The sequence below is a fragment of the Fukomys damarensis genome, unplaced genomic scaffold, assembly GCF_012274545.1.
Source record: "Fukomys damarensis isolate Sample0158 unplaced genomic scaffold, DMR_v1.0_HiC HiC_scaffold_38, whole genome shotgun sequence".
NCBI classification, from domain to species: domain Eukaryota; kingdom Metazoa; phylum Chordata; class Mammalia; order Rodentia; family Bathyergidae; genus Fukomys; species Fukomys damarensis.
The window spans coordinates 8767084-8790429 of NW_022900950.1; positions in this window are offsets into that span (position 1 = coordinate 8767084).

Below are 23346 nucleotides of genomic sequence, written 5' to 3' on the forward strand. Positions count from 1 at the left end.
AGAAAATCAGAACCTGTAAGGAGAGGGAGGAGGCAGAACCACTGAGCCAAATCCCTGGCCCATTTTAAAAATTTTAAACTAACTCAATAAAATTTTTTCTTTACAATTTTGAAAGGCAAAATTGAGCTTAATATGTGTGGACACATAGTTATCTTAATACATATACTTCTTGTTATAGCAGTTAGAAATTTAGGTCAATTATACAGAATAGCTATATTTAGAAACATATTTAATGTTGTATATTTAGTCTCCTTTTTTTTTTTTTTTTTTTTTTTTTTTTTTTGGTACTGGGGATTGAACTCAGGACCTTGTGCTTTTGAGGCAGGCAGCAGAACCACTGAGTTAAATCTCCAGCCTATATATTCTTACTTTTGAAGTGCATGCACACGTCCAGAATTTTCTGTATTATTTTTCATTTCATTTTAATTATTTTACAATGACCTCTACATAACTTCATGGTGGTTAGTTTGAATTTTCTTGATAATGAAAGAATTTGTAGGCCATTAGGCAATATGTTTGGATAATTTTAATCCGCTATGACAAATTAAACAAAATTTGGTCTCAATTTATTATATATCTAAAAATATAGGACCAGTTTCTCTGAGCCATACTGAAGATTACATGGTTTAAATGCAAGGAAGTCATGAATAAGTCAACCAACTGCTCTGTGATAGAACTAATTTATCAGTAACTTGTGTTTCTGTTTTCATGGGTTGGTTGATTGGATCTTGGATTTTAGGATATATTTTGACAGAGAGACAACAAATGCTTGTTTCCTGCTTTCCAAGTTTGGATGAGCTATAATACATTTTCAAATGAAATTGGAAGAAAATGAAGTAAGTATATTTTATTTATTAAGAATGAGAAGGATAAGCATTTCAGCCAAAGACAAGAAAGTTTAGTAGAAATAAATAAGCAGTTATACTTAGTTCTGCTGAAAATTCCTTAAAAGCACTTGTTGTATTTCTTAGAGTGTTTCAAAAATAGTTGAAACTTTATATAAGATTTAATTGAATTTCTAGCTTTGGTTTTGTTGAACTATCTTAAACCATGTCTTCATGATCACTATATGTATAAATTGTATATGCACTATTTTTTTCCTGATGGAAAGGAGAAAAAGAAATATGAAATAAATTTTGGATATATGCTATTAGGTTGACAGATTTAATCTGACATGCTATTCTGAGAATCTGAAAATATAAAGCATAAGGGAGGAAATCTGTCTCTCTAAACCAGCATTCCATTTTATGAAGTATTACCAGAATATTAGAGCTTCATTGCTATAATAATTATCCAAGACAATTAACTTACCAGAGGAAAGTCTTAGCTCACATTCTGGAAGCGTCCCATGTATGATCAAGCAGATCTGTCATGCTGATTAGCACACAGCCACCGAGTGGCTAAGTAAATTGCTCTCTGTGTATCTAGGAAGTAAAAAGACAAAGAAGGAACTGAAGTCCCACAAAGCTCTCTGGGCACATGCCCCAAATAACTTCATTTTATTTCACAAGAATTCTCCTCCAAGGTCCACAGCATCTTAACAGTGCTATACATCAAAACAAAAAGAAAAGGATAAAAAAAGGAGAAGAGAAGAGAGAAGGGAAGGGAAGGGAAAGAAAGGGAAGGGAAGGGCAGAGCCAGTATTACGCTTATGAGAGCAAGGCAGATTTCTGTCCAAAGCTTCATGCTTTCATGGGGGGAGGGGGGCTTGGGGATGTGGATGGATCATGGATGGTTGATACTGGATTAAGGGTGTGGTGGTAACTGGATTATTCCACTGATTGGTTTAGCATAGCTGTGGGTGATGGGTGTGCTGAAGAGGGAAATCTCACTCTGGGTAGGGTGACACCAACCCACAGGCTCATAGCCTGTATGGAATACAAAGGGGAAGTGGGAAACAAAGGGTCCCTGTCTCTTGCCTGCCACACCAAAAGCTGTTTCTTCTCCGCCAGGCCCTTTTGTCAAGCTCCTGTGCCTTGGAACCCGCTGGTTGTGGACTAAAACCTCTTTGCACTGTGAACTAAAATAAACCTTTCCTTCTTCAACTGTGGGTGTTGAGTATTTTATCCCTGCAAGAAGGTAGTAATGGGATACCCTGTATGACATTCTTCTATAATTTTATATGTGTTTGACAGAGTAGGAGTATTTGATGTGCTATTTTCTTTGTTTTTTAGAAAAAGTATGGCCAGGAAAAAGAAAAGATCTGCTCTAAGCATGTTCATTTATTAAAGAAAATATAAATCAACTATTTTCTTATGTGGAATAAAAATGAACATTTCAATTTCAAATATGGAACTATTTCCTAAGATATTAACAGTGGGATAATTATAAATATTTAAAGGAATAAATTCTTTGATAAAATATGAGTATTTTAACAAATTTATACAAAACAATGACTTGTAGAGAATGAATAATTCAATGAGGAAGAGAATTAGACTGAGAATAGTCTTGTAAATTTGAAGAAAAATACATTACTTATTCCAAAAATTTAAGGGAGAGAGAGAAAGAGAGACAGAGTGGGGGGCTTTATTTTCTTCAGCTGTTTGAACGTTTTAGGACTCAGAAGTAACTAAGTCAACTACAAGCAAATAACTGGTCAGAAGAAGCTACTGGGGGGTGCAACATTAACAATAATCCTCCTTGAATTAGTGATAGATTTCTTTCTTCCATGTTTTTTTTTTTTTTTTTTTTTTTTTTTGTACTGGGTATCAAAATCTGGTCCTTGTGCTTACAAGGCAGGTGGCAGAACCATTGAGCTAAATCCCTGGCCCGGAGATAAATTTCTTATGGATAATTAGGTCTCATGCACAAGATCTCTAGCCCCGATATTTTGTAATATTCCTAAATGAAAAGTTTGCGTGGATCACCATGTTATCAATTGTCACACTTGGCCTTGTGATTATTTCTTTTTAATCCTTTCTCAGCAGGGTGCTCTCATTTAAGGCAAGTTCCAGGGAAAGCTTAGCTCTGACTCACTAAATCACAGGTAGAAGCTCTCATGGTAGACAAGTTCTACAATGGATTGGAAATGGACTGAGAATGAACTTCTGTCATTTTGTTTTGACTTACTTTTCTGTCATTTTTCTCTCCCTTTCCAAAGCCATGGTATCCCCCATTCATGACAGAAAAGAGCTAGTGGATTCTGTAACAACCAGCCCGGAGTTAGGAAGCACATGGGACAACACAAAGAAGAATAGAAACTGCTGGTAATCTTTGTTATTTACACCTCACAGTTCCTTTGTATAAACATTATCATTATGTAACATTAAAACTTTGTTTCTTTTTAAAAATATCTGAAGTAAAGTACGGGTACTATTCTTCTTTGAATTCATGCAAATTGTGAATTCATATTTTGATAGTGAAGTCATGATTTCTTGGAAGGCAAAATAAAAAATAATACAATGATGATCTATTGATTTTGTCCTCCCAGAAAACCATGTAAAATCTACTGCAAATGTGTCAAAGTATATTATCTTCAAAATGTTGGCCTTTTCTAGATGCTTATATGGTGATGGGGTTCTGATATTACTACTGAAAAAGCCATTAAATTTGTAGAAAAGCCCATTGCTGATAAAAGGAAAATGTCAATATTTTAAATGTTATTTTTCAGGAAAGATATCTTCTGTTTAGTCACTGGTACACGTTCAAATGCTTTTAGTTAATGTTTGTTGTACACTTAATAAGGTCAATATATCACTATCTTTTATAAAAAGAAAAAATTAAATAAGTACAAGGCTGAAAATTAGCATGGTGTTTCTTTGAGTTTACTAAATTAGATTTCCAAGAAATTCTTTCTAGCAAACTAGAGGTTGCTTTTCCAGAAGTCAAAATTTCCTAGAGAATGTGTCATGTGTAATAATTGGCTACTAATTAATATCTTTTCAACATCAGATACTCCCTTCTCCTTTCTCAAACTTTTCCAGGAAATGTGAATTGCCTGAATAACAATAAGAATGAAATATTTTCTTTAGGCACCAATATTTATGACTGTAACATACAACTTTACTTGATACTAGTGCCATAACTACCTTATTTCTTGGTCTCACCAAGATAACCTATGATTCAGAGTAAGTCTTAAATATTGAAGTAATAACAATTCAACATCGTAAGCGTTTCTCAACTTGTCTGTGTAGACTCTTTCGGGTTGCTTTCCTCTGATTGCAGATCAAAGCTTCCTCTATCTTATTGTTACAACAGTTATTCTATGGGGCTTTCAAATGAACAACTGACTAGTTATTAAATACTTGATGAATTTTAGCTTTTATGAAAATGTTTTCATTAAAGTGTATTTCAAAACGTACTATTGTAAAATTTAGACAGTGTGTGCTTCTACCAAACTTTGAGAGATACAGAAAAAATGAGAATATACGTTTTTGAAAACATTGGTAGGTACTCATTCCTAACAATAAAATAGTAAACTGGGGACCGGGGATTTAGCTCAGCGGTTCGGTGGCCTGCCTTGCAAGTGCAAGGACCCGAGTTCAATCCCCGGTACCGGCCCCCAAAAATAAATAAATAAAAAATAGTAAACTGGATTGAAAGCATTCTCATTGCATGAATGGCCTGATTAGCAACTCAAAACTACCTCCAATTCCTTCAAAACTGGAAACTTGATTTTCTATTTATTTATGTATATGATTCTAGCTTAGCCTTTGCCAATGAGAGAAAGGTTTATGAAAGGAAAAGTAGATACATTTGGAAGTACTTTCATCCAGGCTCCATGTGTTGTTCAAGCAGTCCCTTAAGGAACACTTTTCTCTTCACTGTAGAATGATACTTTTTTTGAAAGATTCTCAAAGAACCTTGAAAATTACAGAAAATTCCACAGAAGCTCGGGTGCCACTTCTTTCATTGTATCATACTGAGGTGTTCAGCAGTAACAAATCTGAGTTCATTGGTACCTATTTTAACTTTTAATAGCAGCCTCATTTTACAACAGCAGTCTAAACCCGCAAATCAATTTTAATCTTTTTTAGCTAGACTACTTCAAGTGGAAAGTGGCATTTCCAAGATTTTCCCACTAAATTTCTGAGTTGCATCAACAATGACTCGGGATTTTATATTACATCTGTTTTGGTTTCACTGGGGCTTCTCCCACAACATACAATTAGGACTTCATGAAGAGTCCCTGCAACCAGCTGACTAAAGAGAAAACAATACAAGCTTAGTGAACTGGATGAACCAGCACTGCCTCAAGCATTTCAGACTCATTTAGATTTTGCTTATTATCCATTTGGTAGACTAATCTTTCCTTTCTATGGATCACTTATGCTTACCGATCTCTCCTTCTCATTACAGTTTAGAGGTTACAATTTGCCAATTACAGATACTTATGGAAGGTTTAGAAATCAGAACTATTAGAAGTCAATTAGAAATCAATTAGAAGTCAAAACTATTGTGCTATTGCACTGTATACTATTATACCCCATTGGGAATTGCTACTAAACAGTGAAGCATGAAATCTGTGATTTCACATCAATCTTCTTCTAAGACCCGTTCACTTTTCCACCGCAGCCTTAGAATGATTCCAGTGGCTATTCAAACAGTTTTACAAATTTTAGCAGCTTCCGGGGAAGATTCTGAGATCTCTGTTGGTCACTATTTTAGGCTGGAGTGCGCGTGACATGCTTTCCCATCTACAGTTCCTTCAAAATAGTATAATTCGTGAATGTCTATTGAAACTTTTGGGCAAAATTATCTAGAAAACGGGTCCTTTTCCCTACTATAACCTTGATATTTATAGAATTCATGGGAGCCTTTGTTAGAAAGTGATATATTATAAATCAAAAGTATAAATAGGTGACATGCAATGAAATGCATTTATTTACTTATTTATTTTTTGGTACCAGGGAATCAAACTTGGGACCTTGTACTTGCTAAGCAGGCAGTGCCTAATTTTAATAATATAGCTCAAATATATCCTATCTTTCAAAAAGAAGAATTAAAAGTTCTTTCCTTCATCCACAGTTTTTAACAGTCTGCCTTAAAAACAATTTTCATGTGAAAGTTTGTAAACATAGTATGTGTATAGAAACAGCAAGAGAAGATGAAAACACAAAGAAAGCATTAGTTTGCATATTCACTTGTCATATATATGCTCTTGATTTGAATGGATAGTAATTTTATTAGAAAGTTTGGCCCTCTGTATTGACTGCTGTATGATTTTTGGTCAACTTATATCCTTGCAACATTAGAATGATAGTAACTTTTAAAAGTCTAAAAACTCTTTGTCATTAAATAATAAATCTCCTGGAAAGTGGACTGTTCTTCTAGCGGACTGGCAGTGGCAGAGGCCAAGAGGACTGAGTTACTACTACGTCAGGGAGAAATGACTGGAACAGGCATTCGATTGTGTTCCTACGTGGGATATTGCCTGAGGGAACAATGTCTGTCTAGTTCAACCGAGTGTGGATATAGGACCTGACAAATTGTAGTGGCCTGGGGATGACTGAGAACAAAATGAGCTGAGTGACACACACCGCTTCTTCACAGAGCCCTCCTGAAATAGAAGACAGACAGCAGGAGGGACAAGAGAGAAAGAGCATCTCAGGAAAAAAGTATGAAAATCTTTATACCTAGAAACCAACACTGTCAAGTCTAAATAAGACACAGGCAAAGGAAATCTAAGCACGCAAATGTCTATAGATCTCTAGCGAGGCTGATTGGTTAAAGTCTTTTCCTATTTGAAGTAAATCTGCTAATACTGGAAGTTTTGGGGGTTTTGTTTTGTTTTGCTTTTTTCTCTCCATTGTCTGCTCACCACACAATGTGTACAAGCAATAAGACAGAATAAGGAAAAGTGATCCAGTCGTAATACATATCTAGAAACTGACTCCAAAGTGAGATAATTACATGAATTGCTTGACAAAGTATAAACCAAATCACCCATCAAAATGTTCATTTAACTTGGAAAATGATTAAGAAGCAAAAGTAAAATTTAAATCAAAGATATAAAATACGTTAAAGAACAAAACAAAATTTTAAAGCTGTAAAGTAAAATAATGCAACTGAAAGTTTTATTGAAGTACTTCAACTGTAGAATTGATCAAACCAAAGAAAGACTTCAACTTCAAGACACGTTTTTTGAAATTATTCAAATGGAACAGGAGAAAGGGAAAATATGGAAAGAATGAATAAAGACTGAAAATAAGCAGGTGAATATCAATGGAAAATTGCACATGCTTGGGAAGTCTCATAATAAGAAAAGAGAAAGGGATCAAAAGCTTATTAAAGAAACAATGACTGAAAACATTCCAACTCTGGAAATCGAATTAACCAAGACAAAGGCAGTCACAGCCAAGAGACTGGGTGTAAATACAAATGTAATTATTTGCAGAATGAATGAATGATGTCAAAATAAACATATAGAGAGTAAAGAAAGACTGTTAGTTTTGAGAAATAAATGATAGCCAATACCTAGCATGTGATACTTGAGATCATGTATTGTTTTGTTGTTTTCTTGTTTTTTTGAAATAAGTGAAATTATTTAGAAAAGATTCTAGTATAAACAATTATATGTTAGGTTGAGAGAACAGGGGGAATATCAACTTAATAAAGACAAATATTTAAAAAGTAGAAAAGGAAAAGAAAAGTAGGATAGGAAAGCAAAAGAAAGGAAAGGGGAAGGAATAAGAAAGAAAGAAAGAAAGAAAGAAAGAAAGAAAGAAAGAAAGAAAGAAAGAAAGAAAGAAAGAAAGAGAGAGAAAGAAAGAAAGAGAGAAAAAAGAAAGAAAGGAGAAAGAGAAGAAAGAGAGAAAGGAAGAAAGAAGGAAGGAAAAAAGGAGAGGAGAAAGAAGGGAGGAAGGACAGGAGAGAGGAGGGTGGGGAAGAGAAAGAGAAAGAGACAGGAAAGAAGAAGGGAGGGAGCGGGAGAAGAGAGGAAAAAACCAAGCTCCTAATTTCCAAACTACAGTTAAAATGCTACATTTAGAGCACAGGAGAAATAATTGTTTTAAACTACACAATTCTGCAAGTCTTACAACACAGAATTTAGTGAAGATTCTCATTTAATTGATACAACAGTGAAATAAATTCAGGGCTAAAAATCAAGTGGTTCTGTATCTGAAAAGACATGGAGAAATTCCACAAAATATATTGAATTGTAGTGTTTTGTTCAGTACAAATGATAACATGATTGTTTTCTACATTTCTAATAAGGAAGTTGCATCAGGCATTATTTAATAAATACTCCCAATCTCAAAAAGCCTGGAAAAAGACAGATTTCATGACAGACATCCCTCACCTCCTGCACCCCAGTCACCAACCTCCCCATACTCCCTCTCTGAACCCCATCCTTGCATTGGGGATTCAACCTAAGACCACAGAGCCTCACATGTGTTAGGCAAGCACTGTAACTTCCAACCACAGAACTACACGCTCAACCCAAAAGCAGACAGTTTCTACTTGTGCTGTTATGAGGCTGCAATAGTTACTGGACTGAAAATTAAGTGGAATATTTTAATAACTCCTACTCTAGTTATGAGATCTTATTAAGTAACTTTCTGATCTGGTGCGGTGAATACACTGAGTTTCATAAAATGATTTGAATATCATTTTGTTTAATCAGAAAAAGAAAGCATTTAGATCAGATCATCTCTAGGTCATTTCTGATTTTATGTTTTTGTAAAAATATGACATAAGGTTCACAGGATGCCTTTAAAAAATCATTGCTACTTTCTTAAGGAATTAGTAAAATGACTGTCAGTTACAACATTTATTCTGACATAATTTCTCTGGAGAATTATTTTGATTGTGAGCAACATGTTCTTATAGTAATAAAATAATTCTCTTTCCTAAGTATTGTTCAAAGTTATAGTAACTTAAATGAATTAACCAGCTTTGGAAAGGTCATTTTTCCTATAAATGGCAAATAAAAAAGGTTAATAAAATGATTCACAGACATTTATTGTTACTTACAAGGGTTATTCTGTCTGACATCTATATGTGCATAATTATAGCCCAGCTCTAAAATCCTGCAAAAATGCTTTTTGCCTTTCTTTCCCAGCCAGCAGAGTAAAGATTATATCTAAGTGCTGCATTTTCACATATTTGAAAGCATCCTTTTTCTTCATAAATGTGCAAGTGCTCCAGTTGGAAACTTTTGCCGCTGCTGCTAGAGTTTTTCTAAAGCCTAGATATTTTTGATAGGTAAAGAGATTGAAAAATCTAGAATGATTTTCACATTGGCAAAGTGTATCAATCCTGGGGCTCAGAGTGGGAAGCTGAATATTAGAACCTCTCATCATATAATAAATAAAAGGAGAAACAAGCGGCATCATGATTTATATCCAGGCTCATACGTAGATACAGAATATATAATCCAATTTAAAGAACACACGAAATTATATTATTTCTTTGTTTTTGTCTTCTCCCACCTGGGCATTTGCACTAGGTACTTGGTCAGGAACTTGAACAGTAATGAATGGATTCCCACTGCTATCTTTAAGAATGCTGAGGAGCTCAAGTTGTGGGGACTCCTCAGAGAATGACTACTGTCCTCTGGAAAAATAGAACGCTCCTGCATCCGAGCATTATATAAATGTGTCTGCTTGAAATGTTGGTTTTCCATACTTTTTAAACTTCCAGATTAAAAGAAAATTTAGTCTAGAGGCTTTTTGGAAGAAAATCTCATTAGTCAGTTGGTGAATCATTATCTCTGGCAACAAATCAAACGATGTAATTTGGATCCAGGGAAAGACCACAAAGGCAGATAGTGGGACGACTTGACCCCTAGGGAGTGCAAGTCATCTTATGGCTCCCCTGCTGTTTTACAGTAGAAGTGGTACAAAGGAGAAACACAAATAAGTAAATTAGAAATGAGAAGGAAAAGCTGTGGGGGAGAGAAACGAGCTTCAGTTATATAGTAGGTACTGAGACCAATGGTATTTGTGATCTATCTTAAAACTGTCTTAACTTCTGAAAGGCGAGTTAGAGATTTTGTTTTGCTTTGTTTTTTTTGCTTTTCTTTAAAAAGCGGTGTCTTCCGTCAAAATTAAGAATGCAATTAAACTTCCCGTTCAAATTTCTTTCCCTTCCTCCAATGGCTAACTTATAAAACTTTAATAGAAAATAGAGACTATTTCAGGTAAATAAATAAAGTTGCAGAAGATTAAACAGTGGAAAATAGAGAGAAAGAGCTTATCTATTTTACACGTCATTCTATACTTTAAGTAAATAAAATACTGAGAATTTTTATTAATACCTAAAACTTAACAAATTGGAGTAGTTACCTGTATTTTTCTGCACTTCATATAAAAGTACTGGAAAAAGCTATATAGAAAAATAAGTGAAGTAGAAAAAGAGAGCATATGAAAAATGGATATTGTTTCAAGATTATGGAATGAAGTGATGAAATAATTTTAGGTGCAAGAGTAGTACTGCAAAATATAGTTTATAATCTGCCCAATAGTCTGAATATTGGTATAAAAATCTCAACAAAATATCAAGAAAAAGTATACATAAATGTCTAGAGTACATAACTTTTCTCAAATCTTTTCCATTTTTCTGACTTGTCAGGTAACAGAAATTTGATAGGAAACGCATTGTTGTGCCACTGTAACTTGAGTGTGAATCTGGGGAAGTTCTTAGATACTATAGGAAAGATTGTATTGAAGATGAGATGAAAATATACAGCTATGTGTACATACTATAGAAGAAAGTGCATGCCTTACCAAATAACAGCTAGAGAATGAAAATTAGAAGGAACATAGCTCAGTACTAAGAAGATAATTCTACAACACTGTATGATACAATGAATGACTTAATTAAAACATTAACTTCATAATAGTTTGAAGAGATAAAATAGAAAAAAGAGATAAGAAGACTGCAAAAAGAGAAAATACAAGCCATAACAGATTAATTATGCAGTTGTTGAATAATTTATAATACCACTGAAACCATATCAAATAGAAAAAGCCTAATATAGTAAACAGTATCCATATAAAAAAGAAAAAATATTAAAGAAGTGAGAGGTGACATCAAGCGTAAAACATAACTTTTGCTTTTTCTAGCAAACCAACTAACAGAACCAATGTATTTAAAGATAAAATTTGGGGGAGCATTTTCAGGATATAATTAAAATATCTTGCACATACATGAAAACTTTGAGTTTCAGAATAAAGAAGTTTAAGCTAATTAACCTTCTAGGTTTTAGGGATTTACAGATTAATTCCTCAAATACATAGTCTAGAAAAAAAGGAAAAAAATATGCATAAGGGGGTTGTTATAGTAGTAGGATTTTGACTTCACTTAACATTTCTTAACACCATTAAATTAAAAAAAGTGTAACAAGGCCTAGCAATTTCTGAAGAATAACATGTCTGTAGATTAGTGCATAACTGGTATAAATGCGAACCTGTGTTAGAATCCAGTACCATCATTCTGTGATCTATGCTGTTTCTCCTATGCAGTCTTATTTCTTGTCTTCCTTGAACAAGAAGGGAAGTGACACTGCTGAAGGTCTGAATCTCCCATATATAAAGGCTGGTGTCACCACTCTTTATTTGCAATTCTTGGGCTGGCATAGAAGACTACTTCATTACAGAAGCAATAGAGACAGGTCACATCATTCATCACCAAGATTCCAGACGTAACACCTCAGTTTAATCATCCAGGTAAAGGGCCAGATAACATAACACAAAGACTAGATTTATGACTATGCATCAAATATAATCACAATGGCTTTTAAAAATCAAAGCAAGAACATATTCACAAATATTTCCTTTTAATAGATGTAACAACATAGATCACTGTTAGTGAAACTATTGTCTAAGAAGAGTGAATTAAAGATTTTTCAGAAAGGAAAGACAGTGGTTAAAGTAAGCCAGCCATAAGCATTGAATTTGTTGAAAATTAATGGTGCTACTGAAAATTTGCTGCTGGTTATAAAAGAGAATTCAAATTATATAATTAAAAAAATTTAAATAACAGGCAAACATAATGATGGCACATAAGATTGGTGAATAAAATAATTGTTAGTATTATTACTTTTCTGCTAAAGAGGCAATTAAACTAGTGAGCTTTTAAGAACCGAGTTCAAAATTTTGCAACTAAGGCAGAGAGGTGATTAGGAGACTAAGAGGAATCAGGGTATATCACGTACAGGTACACATTCCCTTTGATGAATGTGATTCTTACGTGTTTTAAAGTTGTACCCATAAAATTAATTTAAAGAAAGAACCAAGTTAAGCATCTTTCGGAAGGCTTTAACTGTAAGGAACTGTGCCAGATAATGATATTCAGTATTTATAGATATTTAATTGAATATCAAAATTATTTCCTTTCTATTTAATTTCTTTTTTCTAAGGAAATTTAGCAAACATTAAGTGAACGCCTATAGTCATAGTTCTATCTGTAGACAGATTCCATTTTGGGACGTGTGTATTTGCTTTACCTGTGCATGCACATTAGTGTCAGTGCTCGTGTTGCTCAACACTATAGCCACAAAGTACGTGTAGCTGTTTGACTTTAAGCTAAGATTAACGAACCTAAATACAATGAGAAACACATTTGTTCAGTTTTACCAGCAACATTTCAAGCTTTTTTTAGCCACCAATGGCTAGTAGCCATGATATTAAAAGTGTGGAGACAGAGTGAAATCAACATAATATCAATAAATACCACATACTCAAATTTGGTGTATTTCATATTTTATGGCTATGTTAGTATGTTCTAAAGTCTTTGAATAACTTTTAGTTTTCTTGTATAATTTTCAAGAAAAGAGTGAAACATAAAGTACTTTGTCAAAAGTTTGTGGGAAAATAATACAATTCTAACACAAGTTAATTATGAATGGTAAAGATAATGGAAGATTATTATTTACATTTTGAACTTCAGTGCTTTAAAATTTTTGAAAATAGAGAAGCATAATACAAACAAAAATAAATTAATATTAAAGCTAAAGGTATAAATACGTACAGAAATCTTCTGTGCAATTGTGCAGTGAACCTAAAATCACTTTTAAAAAGTAAAGTCCAGGGCCAGGGATTTAGCTCAGTGGTTCCACTGCCTGCCTTGGAAGTACAAGGTCCTGAGTTTGATCCCTGCTACAAATAAAATAAAATAAAAAGTTCCATTAATGAAATATAATGTGAACAAAGTTGAAAAAATATTATTAATAGTCACAGCAGTCTTTGAGAAATTAGAAGAAAGTTAAGCTGTGTATGGGAATATACAAAATAACTTTAGTGTCTTTGGTCTATGAGGTACCGTTAGACAGAGTTGATAATGAAATGCTAGGAGATCCTATGAAGTCACTAAAGAATTTGGATAGTATTTTAAGTATGAGAAAAAGAGTGAATGAAGCCTAGTGACTAGAAGTTTTGCACTTGAAAGTGCGTGAATAATAGGGTGGAATCAAGAGTCTAAAGACTTCTGTTCAGTCTTAGTTGAACAGTGGCATCATTTGGTGATTGCTTCTACTTCTTTGCAGCATCTGTTTAGAGCAACGTACGATTAGCAAGAGCAGTAGCAGTGGCAGCAATACGAGTCCCAAACTGTGTAATTGGAGGGCCCGGCATATTGCTCTTTCAAAGCAAAAAAGACAGAGAAAGAAAAGTAGTGAATATCACTGACAGTGAGGGGAACCAGTTATGCGTGTCATGCTGAGGAGAATGGTGGGTAGTTTCTATAAGACTTCACGATGAAAACAAGAAAGCGGTGTGGTTTCTTTTGTATTTTTTATTTCACCTATTAAATTTACGGCTACAGTTGTGTCATCTGAAACAGGACAAGAAGCATCAAATCATTTAAACTTCTTTTTCTGTTTTGTTTTGTTTTGAAAATATTGCAGTAAAATGGAAATAATGAAGAACTTTACTAAAACTACAGCAGTAGATAAGCAACCTTTTCTTGCAGTTGAAGCTTCGCGCCCTTCAGTGATTCTGTGTAGTTCATTGTTCCTTTCTCCTTGACGCAGTCTCACTGAGCTCCACCATCGAAGATGGCACATTCTCTCTCTGTAAAGACGCCCTGGGCAGTTCCATTTTCCTCCTCAGCCATTACTATTCTTGATATCGATTTTGTCATATTTATTATTATTATCATCATCATAATTTATTTTTGCCGAGTAAAGGACAGTGTACTTGGAAATGGAGTTTATATGTAAGTATTTTTGTCCCTAATTGTACTCCTGTGAACACATGTGCAAACGTTGTCAGCAATATTATTTTAGAATAGAACATACACACTATAGCACATTGAATGAGTGTGCATTTGTATCCTTATACTGGTAGATTAACCTCACTGGTCATAATATGTCTGTTGCATCAAGGGTTTTACTTTAGTACATTGAGTAATAATACTAATAATGATTCTAACAGCGGCAGCCACATAAAAGGCAGCTTTAGTAAAGAGGAAATGCAGTGAGGCAACTCTCACACTTTCCATTAGTAGCAATTAAAAATCATTTGGGAACGAGAACAAAGCTAAACAAAATTAGTTTCTGATTGCTCAGACAGAATTTGTCTTTTAAAGTATTGATTTAAATTCTAGAACTATAGGATGGTTTTTGATGCTCAATTGGCATGCTGTTGTGTGTTCTTATTTTTTGCAGATTATGTGTGAAAAAGTATAACTTTTATATTTTGTTACATTAAACACGTGACACATGAGATTTGTATGCTTGTTTAAAATTAATGATCTAATGTATTAAATGTTTAAAGATATTTAGAAACATTATTTAGCGTTAGAAATAAGGCAAACTGTATAAAGAATATTTTTATGAAGAAATAGTATATTGAAAAACATTGTTTTTCTCTTTAACCTGAAATCTATTCATACAACTCTGAGTAAAAGAACAATGTTAAAGAATGAGTTGAGACTAAATGATTAAGATTTCATTTATTTTACTTCTATTTAATATTTACAATAAAAGTCAGCTTTCTCATTACCTCATATAAAATGCAAGCTAGGGAAATCATAAGGATTTATAAATAGGAAATATAGATTTTACTCATATCTATTGGAAAAAACACATCTTACATTGTTGTTCAAATATGTTGCTTTTGGCCTCCTGTTTGCATTGAGAATAACTATGTTAAATATTGCCAAGTCCAAACTTTATTTTCTTTTTTTTAGGTATTAGTGATTGAAACCCGGACTTTCACACTGAGCTACATCCTCTTAACTCTTCATTATGATTTTCATTTTATATTTTGAGACAGCATCTCAGTCCAGGTTGTGCTTGAATCCTCATGCTTCAGCCTCCCAGAAGGCTGGGATTATGGGTGTGTGTCCCTATGCCTGGCAAGTCCAGTCTTATATATGGCAATGATGCTGAATGTGAAAAACAATAAATAAGACATACTGCAGAATTACTGTAGCTGTCCACATGCTATTCCATGCCTACTGCATTGAGGGTAAAAAGCAAATTACAAATTCATTCAGAAAGTCATAATGTCAAATAAATCTGAATGCAAGTCTTCTTTCTAGCTACATGCTTGCAACATCTTATTCTTAAACTTTATTATTTTGATTTTCATTTCTGTTAAGCAAAGGGGGACATTTTGAACATGTTTATATTCTACTTCAGCTTCTGATTCAATTTGAAATATTTTATTAAACTTCTGATTCAATTAAGCAAAGGATGAGTTTCATGAATTACTTGGAATTTTCTGAACCTTATTTATAGTTGAAGGCAAACGACACAATTACCAACTCTGTCCAAGTGACTGCCAAGATATTTGCAATGAAAAAGACGGTGAGGATACAACTTATCCTGGGTTTAATAAGAAAAAAAAATACAGTGACTAATGAATGATGTCCAGTAGAGTCCATTTGTTAGTCTATCAATAATGGGCTTAATAAAATTTACACAGATTTCCCACTGATGTCACAAGGGACTCTCCAGTGATATCACTGTGACACAATAAGAAAATGGTAGTAGAACTTTAACCAGAAGTCTTGGATTTAAGGAACAATATACTCTTATAATCTTTTAGATTTAGGGCATCTTATAGCTCCTGTTTCTTTTTCTGAATCTCCAGAATTGTACAAAAGTACTTAAAACAATGTTATTATAAGACCATAAATATCATAATTTACATGAAAGCACTGTATCTTAGTCACTTTACTCTTTGCTAGGACAAAATATCCCAAACTCACAGCTCTCATCAAAGCAGGAGAGGTTTATTTTGGCTCAGAGTTTCAAAAGGTTCAGTCCATGGTTGGCAGGCTCAAAGGGAGAAACAGCATGGTAGAAGGACCTGCAGTGAAGGAAGTCTGATCATATTATGGTGATCAGGAAGCAGAGAGGGAACAGGGAAGAGCCTGGGAATGACATGCACCCTTCTAGGTCGTGCCCTCATGACCTGGTGTTTTTCAGACCTTATGTCTAATAGCACATTCAGCTAACGTGGTCTTATGATTCAATTTCCAAAAGCACAACCTCTGAAGGTGTGGGAGGTCTGGGGTGCATTCTTGATCGAAACCATAGCATAGTATGCCAATTATTTTATCTTAACATTATGCATTCATTATATGCATTGCATTTAGACATTACATTTAGATTTAACATGAGGTATAATAAATATGAGTAGATTTTTTTATGGATAAATGAAGGCTAATTCAGTAAATCACAAATTCCTTGCTTTAGTTCTTTAAATCATTTATTCTCAAATTGTTTTAATTTTTTTAGTAAAAAAAGTACTACATATTAAAATGACTAGGAAAAAATAAACCCTTATTCTGTATCAGAATCTTGACAAGGATCAGCATAGTTATTATTAAATAAATGAGTCAGACATTTAAAGCCGTATGCTTTCACTTCACATTTTAATGTCTTTGTAATATAATTAGTGAGTTTTCCCTGGATCCTTTGGATGGGATATCAAAAGCATTTCATTTCTTTTCTTTCTCAGGCAATTGATTTCAAGCTCCTTGACTTCTGGACTAAGGGGATCAAATACATTCTCTATGAGAAAATCTATGTTCAATATCTTACCCTTCATATGTCAAGAATATACTTTGATTCTCTTGTTTAAAAACAGGGTAAAATGGCATCAAGAGAGTATTTGTATTTATACATGTAAATAACAAATATAATCTACAGTTTGCCCTTCCATTATTTTTCTCTGAAGTATTTAGAACCAGTGCCTCTTTTTTGTCCTTTGGATCAACTATTTAATAAATACCAACTTAATAAATTTCTTTTTAACCCATTATTTCCATATTTCATACCAGTGACCTAATCTCCAAATTACAACCATTTGTTTGTCTATTGTGGCACCCTCCTAACTGAGCCATCAGCATCCTCCCTGTCCATTTTCCTAATCAGTTTTCCACAGGGAAGTCAGACTTCTCATTTAATTTGATCAGTTCTGTTCTTGGCACACCGCTCCACTGAAAATAGTATTTCCTGCACCCTCCTTGTTTTACTAGCATCGCCAAATTCCTCCTTCCCCTGGCTACACTAATCTTCTTCAGTTAAGTTCTCATTCTCTTTCCAACTTCCGTAACCTTTTTCATAGCATCACCCATATCTGAAATATCTTCACTTCGAATTTATTAAATCCAATTCTTAGAATGGTCCTATTTCCCTCAGCAGAGTATTTTTAGAAAACACTTTTCCTTAGTCACAGTATAAATTCTCACAAACTGATATTTTTCAAATATTTTCAATGTTTATATTTTGGTATATGTTTTTAATATCTAACCCTACTTTCAGATTAGGAAATTAAGAAAGACAGGGCTTTAAAAATATTTTTATGAGGAGGTGAAGGGACGGCAAGTGTATGGGGAAAAAATGAGAACCAAGACTTGTCATGTAAAGGTACAAGATTCCGATGATGAATGCAACTGTGCTGTATACCTAAAACGTACCAATAAGAAAATGAGAAAAATATATTTTTATGTTACTAGGTGCTCATGGAATAATAATGCAGGGCCTTGCAGTGGATACTTACTTTGATTTGTATATGTGTTGTTTTACTTAATCCAAAAAATAAACATGTATCAAAACTGAGCATTGGTTTTATTCTTATTTTTAAAATGGAGACCTAGTGGTCAAAAAAAAAAAAAAAAGAAAGTGAAATTTTCAATGGGAAAATTGAGATTGAAGGTAAAACTCTCAAGATCTGTGTTAGTGAAGCTTCCTGGATCCTTTGCAACATGCAACCTCATATGATGTAGACAGCTGCTAAACTTGGGCTGAATAAATTGTTTCCTTGCGTCTAAGAGCAGTCATAAGTCATGAAGAAATATATGTGTACTTCTCTTCAGAGATTCAGAAATTGAAATTTGCATAATTTATTTTATATATGACTAAAGTTGAAAGATTCCAAAAATAGACTCTCAATTCGGTAAAAATCCATTTGGTGGCTTTTTATAAGCAAAAGTGTAGACAAACACAAAGAATATAATTGTGTTTACATAAATTATGTTACAAGTTATGCAGCTCTTGTAAGTAGGCTAAAAACTGCAAGCAAATATTTGATAGTTTTCCTACATAGTGAATAATATTCAAATGTTTAAAAAGGGATTTTGATGATGTTTTCTCAACATCTTATTCAGACAAAACTTTAACTTCACAATTCACTTGTTGATTGAGGAAAGGTAGACTAGGATTTGTTCTGTTTAACTTGTTATTTTTGATGATCTTTCTTAATGCCAAGTATATCAAGAATATGACAAGCCATGGATTCTGGATTTCAGTGAAAATAATGTGAATACTCTACTTTCTGTGTGTTTAAAGAAACAGAAACAATTTTGCAGTTTAGTAAGTGTATACACGAAGAGCGGTAAGGTATTCTTCACAAGTTTTAGAATCAATGTGATTTACCCAGGTATTCCTAGAAAGAAGGATAAAGTGTCTTTGTTTTAATCATTGTAGAGTCTCAGAGATTTCATTTGGGGATGTAAAAGTAGGATTGTATGAGTGGTTTTGCAGGTTGTGCTTGATTAGGTGTGGAGGAGAGGTGAAAGAATGAAACGTGAAACTAAAAATGTCGGCATGAAACAGATCATGAGGAAGCTCGATGTTATTTATAGTAAGGTTAGTTAATTTTTTATGAAGAATAATGGTTATAAAAACATGTAGCAGAAGCGCGACAAATTTGTATTTCTCCTTTAAGAAAGTGATCATAGGGAAGAATGTGAAGAGCAATAAGGATGAGGAGGAATCTTCTGATAGGAAGAACAATCAGAAGGCTAGTTTGGTAAATCAGGTATTATGAGATCTATAAGAAGACCGTTGCATTGCTTCTGAAAAAAAAAGGGAAGCATCAAATGAGATATGATAATAGCCTGAAAATGAATAATGAGGGATGGGAAAGTGCAGAATTAAAACCAGATTTTGAACTTTGGCTGTTTAGAGAAATGGGTGCAATATTTTTCTCAGTCTAATTGTCCCGCAGAAACTGTCTTAGAATTTATACACAATAGGATCCTCATTTTGAGGCATTTGGACATGTTGATTTCTATACATGATTTGATTAAAAAGATCTCAAAACAAATGCAGCACTAATATGATTTCGGCTCTCATGGTACTTCTCTCTAATCTTTAATATATGCATAAAGAGTAAATATATTATTGAAGAATCAGTGACAGCATTTTAAACGTATTTAACCAAGTATTGAAATGTTTCTGAGAATAATAATGACATTCAGAATCAAATTGTTTTCTTTTGCCATCTTGACTCTTAGTAATTTTTCTTATTTTCTTCCATTATATTTTTCTCTTTTTCTGATGCTTGCCCTCTTATTACTAAGCTTTTATGCAAAATGAGAGAATTGTCATTCTCTGTTTGAAATGCTCGAAGTTAGTATTTTATGCTCCTAAAAGTGTCTTACGATGCTTGGCTTTTTCTCTGCTCAAGTTCAGTTGTATCTGTTTCCTACGGTTGTCACTAAGCTGGATACTATCTACTTGTGTTTTTCTGCTATGGCAATGTTTTAAGAGCATTATAGTAATTAGTGAAGGGGGGGCTTCTTAATAAAATATAAGAAGAGACTTCTTATTCAAAAGAATCAGTGAAAACCACTGTCTTTTATAGAATTAAGGTTTTTAAACGAACTTATTCTTTCCAAGTCTAGGTTATAGCAGAAAAGGATTGATTAAAATGACATACAAAATAAAAGTTCATAGGTAAAAATAATATTGCTATTATACCAGGGCCATCAAAGTTCTTAATGACTATTTTTGTATCAAAAGGTGATATTGTTTTAATTAAATATTAAATAAAATGCAAAAGGTTCATAATCAGACGTACACATTTTTCTCTTTATCAACTTACAATTAAACTTCATAAATTGCTCTTACATTAAAACAAAAAGGAAAATAGTCAGCTGGTTTATGCAAAAGTAGACAAACCAAAAGAAAAATAATTGGCCCATTAAAAAATCATTGCAATACTCTAAATAACTCAAAATGATTTAGTATACTCTGCTTACAATGAAAGACATAGTTTGTCTCAAAAGACAATCAATATGTGAAAGATTTAAGATTTTAGCATTTGTCCTACTTTCATTTTAAATAACTATGTTTTTAGTGGCTTTTTTAAAACAGTAACACAACACCATGAGTAAAGCAATTGGCAATGCATCAATGAAAATCTGTAGATGTAGAAAAATGGCATTCTTAGGTTGTTACCAAATTGTTAAATGTGAGATGTTGCATTTAAAAACAGCATGAAGTTAGAAATTGAAGAATCACTACTCAAATGTATCTTTCTTGTTGAGGAATTAATTACTTCCTTTACATTTAAATGAAAATAAGGAATAATCCAGCTTTGTGAACTCTGAATTTTCTGTCAAATTGCTTTATATTTTTTACATTTTTAAAATGCCACAGAGGTATCCAAAAATTAAAATATTGTGTTCTTGTTTACTAGAGAATATGACTTACAATGTTCTAAAAATTAGAATAATGTTTTCATATTAATAATTTATAATAATGATTTCTTTTCTTGAGACAGGGCCTCACTATGTAGTTGAAACTCACCTGGAACTCACTACATAGCCCAGGCTGATCTCGAACTCACAGGGATCCTCCTGCCTCAGCCTCCCAAGTGTTGGGATTACAGGTGTGCCCCACCATGCCCGGCTCTATAATAATGATTTTTACTTCTTTGGATGTGAAATATCGTGGGCCTCTCTCATTTCTGCCTCCTAATGTAACTGTCATTCTGGGTCTTAAGACCTCCAGATTCTTTCCCCACTAACATGTATAAGGAAATGAGTAAACCCAATACCCGAAGACCTATGCTAGAGCCCTGAAATAATTCGCCAGGTTTCTGTTCAATTACCTGTTTGTCCTGGATACTGTGAGTTCAAACACAGAGTTGTCATGAGGGGCTCTTTCAGCATTTTATTCCAAGCTCTAATTGTACTAGCACCAGTCTGAAGGCCTTTGCCTCTGAAGCCCGCCATAACACTTACTGGTTAATTCGATAGATCATAAACTGAGTACCAAGTCTAGTCAGTCCCCAGGGACAGACTAATGCAGAGAATAGTGTCCTTTTCTTTATATAATTACTACTTTGAAGTTCGGTAGGAAATATGTAAATTTGTCACATCATCTCAGAGAGCAATATAAACAACAAACAACACTAAAAGAGAAGCGGCAGATTGGCATAGACTGTAAGTAAAGATGATACATGAAGTAAGAATTAATTGACAAACAGAAGAACCATGTAAATATGAGATTAAGGAATTATTCAGGCTTAGGAAATTTCCCACTGGAAGGAGAAAAATAAATGAATTGTCCCTGCAAAAGAAGGTAAGTCAGTGTTGCTCAAATAAAAATGAAGGGGAATTAATGGTTGAATATAAGCTTGAGAAGTTTACTTTAAGTCACTACCATGATCTTTCAGTGTGGCTACAACTTTTAATACTCTAGAAGTCATAATAACGTAATAACAATTCTGTTGATGAAGTTAAGAACACCCTTTAAAAGACCTTCAGTACATACTCCTCAGGGACAAATATATTTTCTCCAGTGTATATCAGGATGAAGAAACTGATTTCATTTTGTTTTTTTCAGTTACACCCTACACACATCATCAAGAATTAATCAATATTTAAATACATAGTATAGCTTGGGCTATGTATGTAATATGCAAATTGAGAGTTGTAAATTATACCTCCTACAATGAAACTGTTCTAAAATTCCATAGAAACAAGTTATGTCTGAGAAGCAAATCGCACATCCAGTGATAGATGCTGAACGGTGTGATACAGGACAAAGTCTTCCCAAAGAATGTCACCAATGTATCTGCCTATAGAATGCTACACCAGAGAAGTTCCTGAGGCCTTTTCTTTTTTTTATTATTTTTTATTTTTTTTATTTTAAGCATCCCATTCCACCTCTTAGGAGAGTTCCTCTTCTGAAGTCTGATTAATTCAGTTCTCCTAGTCTTTGCTGCTTCAGAATACAGTGAGCAAGGAAAATATATTCACACTTTGTAACACTGGCTTAGCCCCAGTAAGCATGGCTCCAAGAAGACTGGGATGGAAGCGATTGGATCACTCTACTAATTTGTTCCTCAGTATATATGCAATTATGCAATGACTAACAAAGGAAAAAAATGTTGAAAAAATAGAATACTAACTTTCATAGACAAGATCTACCTGAATTTAATCACTGTGTGAGTAATAATTTGATCATTGCAGGCTATGGATGCCCAATGGAAGTAAAAGAGTAAAACTGAAGAAAAAAGACAAATCTTATTTCATTCTGGAAAAAAGCAGGACTTAATGAAAAGAATACCAAATTGGGTGTTATGAAACCATCATTTAGTTTAGTTCTCTCTGTGTTCCTGAGTAACTTCAAAAACTATTGGATTTTGCAGCAGCTGGTGAATTTAGAAAAATTATGTACTGCATATAATCATTCCATAATCATACATGTGAAATATATATTCTATATTTTATATAATTTGATGTTCTATACATGTGTGTTATATATGTGTGACACATCAACATGAGTAATAGGCAGATCTTGTAATACGGAGCTTCTATAAACACCAGTAATCTCCTTCACTGTTATTTCCTATATCACACCCTCATAGCTAAAGTTAGATGTGCAAATGCCTGTGGTATTTTCAGCTATATGAGCACTGAATAGATTTGTACGCAAGTGCTGCATTGCTTACTAAACTCTATATATTCTACTACATGAATGAGATTCAAATAAGTAATACAAGAACAGGTACAATGTTAAATTATGAATTTTGTGGACCTTTTACTCAAGTTTTATATAAATGTTTTGGTCTGTGGAAGAACTAGTGAAATTTCCATCAAAATATCATTTGGCCCCAGTGAAATATTTTTTACATTTAATATAATATAAAATGTCTATTACTAATTGGTTCACCTATATGAATTTCAGAAGAAGAGTCTGACAACTCTTAT